The sequence below is a fragment of the Galeopterus variegatus genome, unplaced genomic scaffold (assembly GCF_000696425.1).
Source record: "Galeopterus variegatus unplaced genomic scaffold, G_variegatus-3.0.2 Scaffold2052, whole genome shotgun sequence".
Taxonomy (NCBI): Eukaryota; Metazoa; Chordata; class Mammalia; order Dermoptera; family Cynocephalidae; genus Galeopterus; species Galeopterus variegatus.
In genome coordinates, this window is record NW_007728163.1 from 249,588 (window position 1) to 259,685 (window position 10,098).

Below are 10,098 nucleotides of genomic sequence, written 5' to 3' on the forward strand. Positions count from 1 at the left end.
AAAATACCTGGGAATAAAGTTAACCAAGAAGGTTAAAGATTTCTACAATGAGACCTACAAATCACTGTTGAAAGAAATTAAAGAGAACACAAAAAGATGGAAAGACATTACACACTCTTGGATTGGAAAAGCTTATATTGTGAAAATGTCCATACTACCCAAAGCGATCTACAGATTCAATGTGATCTCCATCAAAATACCAATGACATTCTTCACAGAAATAGAAAAAAAAAAAAAATCTTAACATTCACATGGGACAACAGAAGCCCAAATAGCCAAAGAAATCCTGAGCAAAATAAATAAATAAAGCCAGAGGCATTGACTTCAAATTATAATACAAACCTATAGTAACTAAAACAGCATGGTACTGGCATAAAAACAGACACTCAGACCAATGGAAAAGAATAGAGAACTTGGAAATCAGCCCACATATTTGCAGCCAACTGATTTTTGACAAAGGCAACAAGAACATACAGTGAGGAAAAAACTGCCTCTTCAGCATATGGTGCTGGGAAAACTGGACATCTGTATGTAGAAGAATGAAATTAGACCCATACCTCTCATCATCTACCAAAATCAACTTGAAATGGATTAAAGACTTAAATATATGTCCTGAAACTATAAAACTCCTATAGAAAACATAGGGGAAGCACTTCAGGGAGTAGGACTGGGCAAAGACTATGAATATGACTCCCAAAGCACAGGCAACTAAAGGAAAAAGGAACAAACGGGATTATATCAAGCTAAAAAGCTTCTGCACAGCAAAAGAAATAATTAACAGAGTGAAAAGACAACCTACAGAATGGGAGAAGATATTTGCAAACTATGCCACCTAACAACGGATTGATATTCAGAATATACAAGGAACTCAAACAACTTTACAGTAAAAAAACAAATAATCTGACTTTTAAAAGGGGCAAAGGAGCTGAATAGGTGTTTCTCAAAAGAAGACATACAAATGGCCAACAAGTATCTGAAAAAATATTCAACATCACTCAGCATCAGGGAAATGCAAATCATAACCCCATTGAGATATTATCTCACCCCAGTTAGACAGGCTATTATCAATAAGACAGACAATAACAAATGCTGATGAGGATGTGTAGAATGGGGAACCCTCCTACACTCTTGGTGGGTCTGTAAATTTGTGCAACCATTATGGAAAATGGTACGGAAGTTCCTCAAACAACAACAGATAGAACTACCATATGATCCAGCAATTCGTCCACTGGGTATATACCCAAAGGAATGGAAATCGTTATGTCAAAGGGATACCTGTACTCCCATGTTTATTGCAGCTCTGTTTACAATAGCCAAGAGTTGGAACCAACCTAAATATCCATTATTGGATGACTGGATAAGGAAAATGTAGTACATTTACACAATGGAATACTACTGTGCCATAAAAAATTGAAATACTGACATTCAGAGGAACATGGATTAACTTAGAGAAAATTATGTTAAGTGAAATAATCCAGGCATGGAAAGAGACCACATGTTCTCACTTATAAGTGGGGGCTAAAAATGAGAGAGAGAGAGAGAGAGAGAGAGAGAGAGAGAGATGACAAGCACAATAATATGTTGGACATTCAAAAGAAGAGAACAGAACTGAGGTTAACTGGGAAAGAGGGAGGGGGAGGAGTAAGGGAGGTGTATTTGTCCATTTTGTGTTGCTATAACAGAATACCCAAGACTGTGTAATTTATAAAGAAGGGAGGTTTATTTGGCTTATGATTCAGGGACAGCTGCATCTGGTGTGGGCCTCAAGCTGCTTCTACTCATGGTGGAAGGTGACAGGCAGCTGGCAGGTATGAGCAGATCACATGGCGAGAGGAAGCAAGAGACAGAGAGAGAGAGGAGGTGCCAGGGTCTTTTAAACAACCAGCTCTCATGGGAAATAATAGAGCGAGAACTCACTCCCTACCTCTCCTCCCCCAGGGAGAGCATTAATCCATTCATGAGGGATCCGCCCCCATGACTCAAACAGCTTCCAGCACTGCCACATTGGGTATCAGATTTTCGCATGAGTTTTGGTGGGGACAACACATCTAAATTCTATCAGGAGGAATTGATAAATGGCCAGAAAAACTGATTACATTGTATAATGTTGACTATACTTATTATCCTAATTTGAACATCACATATTGCACACAGGCATTGATATTCAGTGTTGTACCCCACAGATGTGTACAATCAACTAACTATGTTCCAATAAAAAAAGTCCTACTCCAGGTTGAAAGTACCATCATTTCCTTCACTTATCCTCTTCACATCTAGTTGTAAGCTTAATTCATGGAATACCCATTGGATCCTCCCTAAAAAAGAAAAAAAGAAAAGAAAAAAGAAGAGGGAAAAAAAACCCCAATATCATTTATGCTAGCATCAGAAAATTGAAATTCTTGGGTATAAATCTAACAAGATATGTATGAAATCTATATGGGGAAAACTGTAAAACTCTAGTGAAAGACATTTAAAAAATGGAGGTATACCATGTTGTAAGACTCAATATTTTTAAGATGTCAGTCTTTCCCAACTTGATCTATAGAGTCAATGCAATCTCAATCAGAATCCCAGCAAGTTATTTTGTGGATATGTGACAAACCAATATTAAAGTTTATATGGAAAGACAAAAGGCCTCAGAATAGCCAACACGATACTGAAGAACAAAGTTGGAAGACTGACATTACTGTACTTCAGAACTTCTTATAAAGCTAAAGTAATCAAGACAGCATGATGATGGTGAAAAAATAGACAAATAGCTTAAAGGTACAGAATAGAGAGCTCAGAAATAAACCCACACAGATATAGCCCACAGGTATTTGACAGAGGAGCAAAGGCAATGAAATGACAATAGGGGAGTCTTTTCAAGAAACGGTACTGGAATAACTGGACATTCACATACAAAAAAATAAAAATAAACGTAGATGCAGTTTTTACACCTTTCACAAAAATTAATTCAAAAAGGATACCTAAATGTAAAACGCAAAGTTATCCAATGTCTAGCAAATAACACAGGAGAAAATCTAGGTGACTCTGGGTTTGGTTATGGGATTTTAGATACAACACCAAAAGCATGATCCATGAAAAAAATACTAAGTTGGATTTCACTGAAAGTAAAAATTTCTGCTCTATGAAAGACATTGTTAAGAAAGTGAAAAGGTAAGCCACAGACTGGGAGAAAATACTTGCAAGATGTGCTTGATAAAGGACTTATATCTAAATTGTACAAAGAACCCTTAAAACTGGATAAAACAATAAAGAATTCAGTTAAAAAATAGGCAAAAGATCCAAATAGACACTTCACTAAAGAAGATACATATAGCAAACATGCATATTAAAAGATTATCAGCATCATGTATTTAGGGAATTGCAATTTAAAATAAGAATGAAATACCACTACCCACTTATTAGAATGGTTAAAATTTTAAAAACTGACAGTATCAAATGTTGACAAGGAAGTGGAGGAATAGGAACTCTCACTTGTTGCTGGTGGGAATACAAAGTAATACAGCCACTTTGGAAGACTGTTTGGAAGTTTCTTATATAACTAATACTGCTATACAATCTAGCAATCATGCTCCTAGGTATTAACTTGCAGCAGATTGAATTGTGTTCCCCCAAGGTTTAATGTGTTGGAGGCTTGGTCCCCACTTTGACTGTTAAGAGGGTGGGAAATCCTATTATCGTAACTGAAAGGTTGGGACTTGAAGAGGTGATTACATTTTGAGTGCCAAGCCTAGTGAATAGATTAAAAATGGTGTGCAAGGTTATGGTTCTGAGGGCTTTAAAAGAAGAGCACATGAGAAGTTAGTCTCTATCTGCTTTACCATTTTCTGCCATGTGAGACCCCTAGGTCACTATCACAATTACCAAGACCTTCACAAGATGTATTTCCTGGACTTTGGACTTCCCAGCCTCCAAAACTGTAAGCAATAAATTTCGTTTTCTTCACAAAGTACCTAGGTTCCAGGTATTTTGTTATAAGTAACAGAAACAGACTAATACATAACCCAAATAAATTGAAAATTTATGTCCATACAAAATCCTGCACATGAATGTTTATAGCAATTTTATTCATAATCACCAAAAAACTGTAAGCAACCATGATGTTCTTCAATATGTGAATGGTTAAACAACCTGTGATAAAATATGTACAATGGCAGAGCACAGACAATTTTTAAGACAGTGGAACTATTCTGGTTGATACTGTAATGGTGGGTACATGACATTATGCATTTGTTAAAACCCACAGAACTGCACACCATAAAGAGTGAACCCTAATGTAAATTATAAACTTTACTTAATAATACTGAATTAATCATGGTTCATCAATTGTAACAAATCTACCATACTTATTACTGTGGTGTGAATGTCCCCTAAGCTCATGTTGGAGCTTGATCCCCATTGCAACAGTGTTAAGAGGATGAGAAATCTGACAATGTTATTTGAAAAGTGGGGGCCTTTAAGAGGTGATTGGATCATGAGTACTATGCCCTTGTGAATAGATTAATTGACTCATGGACTAATGGTTTAATGGGCTATCAGTGAGGAGACTGGTGGTTTTACAAGGACAGCAAGTGAGCACATAAAAATTCTCTTGCCATTCTTGCCATGTGATAAACTATAACATTCTAGAGAGAGTTCCCACCAAGGAGAAGGCCCTCACCAGATGTGCCCCCTGTACCTTGGACTTCCCAGTCTCCCAAATTGTGAGAAATAAACATCTTCTCCATATAAATTATTCAGCTTCAGGTATTCCATTATCAGCAACAGAAAACTGACTAATATACCAATGCAAAGGGTTAATAATAGAAAAAACTGCACATGAGGAAGGGGTATATGGGAACTCTGTAGTATCTGCTCAATATTTTGGTAAACCTAAAACTGCTCTAAAAAAATAAAGTAGGAGTAATTTGAACAGTGCTTGCTTTCTTCTTGTATAACTTATGATATAGAACAAGCTTCTTTTCTATGTCTTGGCAAATTGTCATATTCATCTAAGTTTGTTCAGTTTCCAACATTTCATCTTTATGTTTTCAATGTCATGCCATATCTCTTAGAATTTCATTAAGTTTATAGATCATCTTCATCCTTTTTGTCACACTGCTTTACTCACTTATGTTGAAAAGTTTGCCTTCACTGAGTTCTTCTGGCTGAATATCTAGTCTCTCTAATGGTGGCAGTGTCAATTTTCCCACTGTCAACTATTTCTTCTATAATTCCACTTACATTCTATTTTATTTTAACTTCCAGAAATATCATTTTTCATTACTTTAACACACTTTTATCATAGAGGGTAATCTCTCTTTTAATTATCCATTTCTGTAAAGTAACACTTAGGTTTACCACTGGGAGATAAGGAAGCAAAACAACTACATGATCACTGTCTGTGTAAGAACTGAATAACAGATCTGCTGTGACCAGTCACTAACAGACTTTGAAAGAAGTGATGTGGTTGGTCACTGATCATGCTATGCCTCAGTTATTTATACAGTAATTTGTAGACTGGAGAGTTAGCTGTGAAGTTTGTACTTTATGCAATTACTCACAGTTAATATACCATGTTAAAAAAACTTAAACCATGATGTGGTATTGGTGTATTTAACTAAACTGTGGTAACTGAAAGGCGTACATATAGAAATTGTGCAAGCCATAAGCTACCTGTAGTTTGTTTTTTTTTTAGTCTAGTCCAGTCTGACAACTTAGTCTTTTACTTGGAATACTTAGTCCATTTACATTTAATGTAATTACAGATACAGTTGGATTTATACATACTATCTTACTCTTCATTTTCTATTTAGTCTATCTGTATAATATTCCTTTTTCTCACTTTCTTGACTTCTTTTGGGTTTATTCGATATTCTTTATTCCACTTTCCACTTCAATTAACTTGCTAGTTATACATTATTTTACAGTTTGATTTTTAATGATTACCCTAAATATTATAGTATGAATTTTGAGCTTTGAAAGTCTAATATAAATTATTACTTTACTTTCCTGAAACAGCTATAAACTTAGAAACTTAAAATTCTATTTGCCATCCTGTCATCCTTTACATTATTATTGTTATACATTTTAGTTTTGCATATAATTTAAATACCACATATTACTTTCATTATTTTGTACATTTAATACTCATTTATATTTAGCCACATAACTTTCTAGTGTTTGTCATTACTTTTGCATCTTCATGTTTTTATCTGGGATTATTTTCCTTCTGGGGAGGATAGGGATTTTAATTTTGTTTCTAATACAGGAGAGAACTGATGGAAGCTTCAAGCAAGGGAATGACATAATCTGATTAATACTTTAAAAGACCATGTTATTTGCTGTGTTGAGAACAGATAGTAGGTGACAAAAATGGAAACTGTGAGACAAGTTGGAAGGCTGTTGAATCAATCCTGGTAGGAAATTATGGCAGCTTGGACAGGATAGCAGTGGAATTGGAAAGAAGTGAATGTATTCAGAGTATGTTTTGACAGGGAAGTAGGTGAAACTTACTAATGCATTAGATGTAGAGGGTATAAGTCAATAATAACTTGAGCAACTGTGGTTACTCAAACAACGTTGTCACTTATTAAAATGGTAGGTAATAGGAGAGGAGCATGTTTGGAGAAGTGGTGAAAAAGGGTTGGAAAGAAAAGATTATGAATTCTATTTTGGCTATATTTGATCTGAGATGCCTCTTACTATCCAAACAATCCAAGTAGGAGTTGTATTTAAGATCCTGAAGTTCAGGGAGATGTCTGGATTAGTTAAATATACTTAGAAGTCACTTTGGTACAACCAGGAGGGGTCCACATTTTGAAGAGTCTGAGTACATACAATTTTGGGAGCCATATTAAAAAAAACACCCAAATTATAAATATAAATTTCACACAAAAGTGAATATTTAAAATGAGAAAACTAGCCACAAAATAATTACAGAAGACCTAGAGATTCAGATTCTTTCTTCTGAAATATCTTTAAGGCAATGCCAGAAATGCTTTCTGATTGCTGCTTGATTTCTCATTCCTTCCCAGAACAGTCTACCAGGAGCTCCCACAACTCTCAGGGGTCTATGCAGGTGAGGGTCCCTGAAGCTTAATACTCATTAATGTCATGGGAATCTTGTAAATCTTCCTCTATCTACAACTATTGTGGAAAAACAGTTAGGCATGATATATTAAAGTTGAAGATATGAATACCCTAAAACCTCCAGATTTTATTCCTAGATAAGTATCCAAGAGAAATGTGTATACATGTGTATATGTGGGACCATGTATAAGAAAGTTATAGTAGCATTATTTGTTTTATTTTTGTGAGTGGGGTGGGGAGAGGAAAAAAAATGTTTATTACAAAGAAAGAAAAGGAGGTGTCCAGTCTCAGAACTTTCTGTATCTAAAAAGAGGGGCCAAGAATCACCATACAGGATGAAATGAAGGTCAAAAAGCTCTTTCTATGGGCTCTTGTTCCTTCAAGGATTGGGCCGGCATTGCTTGTAGTGATTTGGGAAAATGATCTGCAGAAGTCATTCTCCACCGAGGGAAAGGATGGGGGCCATGCGGGGAGTGCTCTGCACGGAGGAGAATGGCAAAGATCCTGATGAGGGAATTCTCACCCACCTGCCACAGCCAGATGGAGCAAGGCTGAGCTGCAGCCAGACTGGTATGTATGTGTGTGTGTGTGTGTGTGTGTTGCGGGCTGGGGGTGCAAGGGCTGGGTAGGAAGAGACTTGCCAGCCTTGCAGCCCTTCTTCCATCAATGACATTCCAGCAGTGGGTGACAGCTGATTTCTCATAAAAAACTATGGCAACCAGAAGGCAGTAGGGTGACATAGTCCAAGTGCTAAAAGAAAAAAAGTCTGTCAACCAAGAATTCTCTAACTGGAAAAAGTATTCTTTAAGAATAAAGGAGAAGTGGTCTGGCCAGTTAGCTCAGTTGGTTAGAGTGCAACTTTATAGCACCAAGGTCAAGGGTTCAGTTCCCTGTACTGGCCAGCTGTCAAATAAAAAAATAATAATAATAAGGAGAAATGAAGACATTCACAGATTAATAAAAACTGAACTCTATTATATAGGCATGCAACATTTTGTTTATCCATTCATCATTGATGGACATTGGGTTGTTTCCACCTTTGGCTATTATAAACAATGCTGCTATCAATATTTCTGCACAAGTTTTTGTGTAAATATATGTTCCTCTGGAAAATACTCTTTCTCTATACTCTCACACAGAATACTTCTGACACCAGATGTGCAGTTTTCCCCACACTGACCAATTCTCTCACACCAGCTGGTGTTCTCTTATTCAGTTCAATTCTGACACTATCTACCTGGAGATACCTTCAGATCTCACAGGTTGAAAGCTCAGTCCCATAAGACAGCCCCCACTCCAGATGTTAATCCTAAGTCTCGGCCTCCCCTGTTTCTGGCCAACAGACCAGAAATATGGGGATTTGCATGACCCCCTTGTCAAGTTTAATAATTTGCTAGAACAGCTCACAGAAATCAGGGAAATACTTTACTCACAATAACCAGCTTATTATGAAGGATACGAAGGAACAACCAGATGAAGAGGAACATACAGCGGGGTCCAGAAGGCCTGAGCACCTCATGGAGTTCTGGTGCATATCCCTCCAAGAACCTGGATGCATTCACCAACCTGGAAGTCCATTAAATATTCTTGTTCGAGAGTTCTTATAGCTGTGCAGAACATGGCTGTGGTGCTAAGTGGTGTCCACTGGCTGCCCCCAGTGCTGGGGCATGGACAGGCCTGGGTATCTTGGCCATGGCACATGCCATCTCACCCAGCCAGGCAGAGGACATGAGGTCGGAGGGTGCCTTTCCTGTGACCAAGCTGCTGCTTGACGATGTAGGGCCTGAGCTGAGGCACGCTGTCAAAGCTGCCGCTGTCCCTCCAGAGTTCCAGGGGCATGACCTGATCGTAGTGAAGAATATGGCACCTGAGGAGAAGCTGGAGCAGGTGCTGAGTTCCAGCAAGGTGGCTATCACTGGAAGCAGCCACACCCTGATGGAGTATAAGGGCAACTAACTTCCTAGGATATGCAGCTGAGGTGTTAAGTTGGACTTGTTCACCGATGTAGTCCAAGTGAAGTCACTTCCTGGGTACATGACTCGGCACAACAATCTAGACCTGGTGATCATTTGGGAGCAGACGGAAGGGGACTACAGCTTTCTGGAACACGAGAGTGAGAGGGGCATGATTGAGTGCTTGAAGGTTGTCACTCAAGCAAAGTCTCAGCAGATCGCAAAGCTCGCCTTTGACTACACCACCAAGAAAGGGCAGGGCAAGATCACTGTGGTCCACAAGATCCACATCATGAAACTGGGAGATGGATTGTTTCTGCAGTGTTTTGAGGAAGTTGCTGAACTATACCCCAAATCAAATCTGAGACAATTATCAAAGATGACTGCTGCATGCGGCTGGTACAGAATCCTTACCAGACTGACGTACTGGTAATGCCCGATCTCTATGGGAACGTTACTGACAGTTTGGCTGCTGTCCTGGTTGGGGGAGCTGGTGTGGACTCTGGTGAGAGCTACAGTGCAGCGTACGCAGTCTCTGAGATGGGCGCCAGCATCCGCTTGCCCAGGTGGTGGGCAGGAGTACAGCCAACCCCACAGCCATGCTGCTGTCCACTTCCAACATGCTGTGGCACCTCACTCTCGAGTATCAAGCCGGCATGACTGCAGATGCAGTGAAGAAACTGCAGATGCAGTGAAGAAGGTGATCAAAGTTGGCAAGGTGTAGACTTGAGATGTGGGTGGCCACAGCACCCGAACCAACTTCATCGAGTCTATCATTGGCCAGCTACACCCCCACGGGGGCTGGAGTCCTTTATTCCTTCCAACCTCACAAGGACCATACTACCTTACATCCCTCTGGTACAGCGGACCTGTTGACAGTGGACCATTGTCTCCTTTCTGGTCAGGGCCTAGGTTGTCCTGAGGCTGACTTCCTCAGGGTACTGTGTTGGGTGGTAGTGTGTTGTTAGGGATGGGGTCAGGCCACAGGGATGATGACAGTTCCCCCCAACAGGTTCGAGCCTCTGACATGTGTGGCTATGCCACTTGCCATGACTTCACTGAGCCTGTC

The 10,098-nt window shown here is 39.0% G+C and overlaps 1 pseudogene; it reads left to right on the forward strand.

Annotated features, from left to right (window-relative positions):
- The first annotated feature begins 7,541 nt into the window (after positions 1-7,541).
- The window catches only part of LOC103596599, a 3,272-nt pseudogene continuing 715 nt past the window's right edge, over positions 7,542-10,098 (forward strand).